Genomic DNA, 1,182 nt, shown 5'->3' with positions numbered 1-1,182 from the left:
CCTGAAGCAAAAAACTGGGTCACTTCTTTCTGGAGAAACTGACCAGTCTAAGAGGAGATACAGACAGAGAGGATTAATCAACAAAGTGGCTGGTTTCCAACAAGCCCCACCCATGTAGTCAGTCAGCCTTTGGTCTCTTGCTTTCCCATGTGAATAAATAGTCATGATCACCAGAGACCCCCCGACAAAAAAAAAAAAAAAAAAAAAAGAAAAGCACAAGAAATAAAGAAGGTCTTGTAGCCCAGATAGAAGTGCATAAAAGAAAAATAGGTTTTATGTAAAAGACTGGGAGATGGAAGAGCATAAGACTTTTCAATAGCAAGTTGGAAATTAGAAGATGATGGACGGGGAGGGGGGTGGGTGCCAGAAGGAGTTGTGGCCAGAGCAGCTGGAGGGGACCATGGCCAACAGTGATTGCACCTTCATTGCCATGAAGCCTAATGGGGTCCAACCCAACCTCACTGGAGAGATCATCGAGCATTTTGAGCAAAAGGGATTCTGTCTCATTGTTATAAAATTAATTCAGGCTTCTGAAGACCTTCTGAAGGAGCACTATATTGACCTGAAGGACTGTCCATTCTTTGCTGGCCCGGTGAAGTACATGCAGTCAGGGCCTGTGGTTGCCATGGTCTGGGAGGGCCTGAATGTGGTGAAGGCAGGCCGAGTGATGCCCAGGGAGACCAACCCTGCAGACTCTAAGCATGGGACCATCTGTGGGGACTTCTGCATCTAACTTGGCAGGAACATTATCCACAGCAGTGATTCTGTGGAGGGTGCAGGGGAGATTGGCTTGTGCTTCCAGCCTGAAGTGCTGGTGGATACAAGAACTGTGCTCAGAACCGGATCTAAGAGTGATGAGTGACGAGACAGCAGACCTTAGTGCTTTGCCTGTTCCACTCCCTCTCCCTCCCATGAGCAGGGGGCCAGGCTTTTGCAAATCCACTTATTTTTGAGAACTTCCTTATAATCTGGAGGGGACTTCTTGGAGCTGGGAGTGCTCCCTGTATAGTACTATGTGCTACCATCAGATTAAAATGTTTCATCCATTTAAAAAAAAAAATGATGGACAAATACCTTCAATATTCTATGGAAAATAGTTATTGACTTAGAGTGCTCGCTTCGGCAGCACATATACTAAAAAAGTTATTGACTTAGATTTCCTTATCCAGATAAACCATCCAC

The 1,182-nt window shown here is 45.4% G+C and overlaps 1 pseudogene; it reads left to right on the top strand.

Annotated features, from left to right (window-relative positions):
- Positions 1-400: 400 nt before the first annotated feature.
- On the top strand, positions 401-849 carry LOC112664972 (nucleoside diphosphate kinase A-like; annotated as a pseudogene).
- Positions 850-1,182: the final 333 nt, after the last annotated feature.

Source organism: Canis lupus, chromosome 17 (assembly GCF_003254725.2).
Source record: "Canis lupus dingo isolate Sandy chromosome 17, ASM325472v2, whole genome shotgun sequence".
Taxonomy (NCBI): domain Eukaryota; kingdom Metazoa; phylum Chordata; class Mammalia; order Carnivora; family Canidae; genus Canis; species Canis lupus.
The sequence above is the reverse complement of the archived record's forward strand: the minus strand, read 5'-3'. Positions and strand labels throughout refer to the sequence as shown.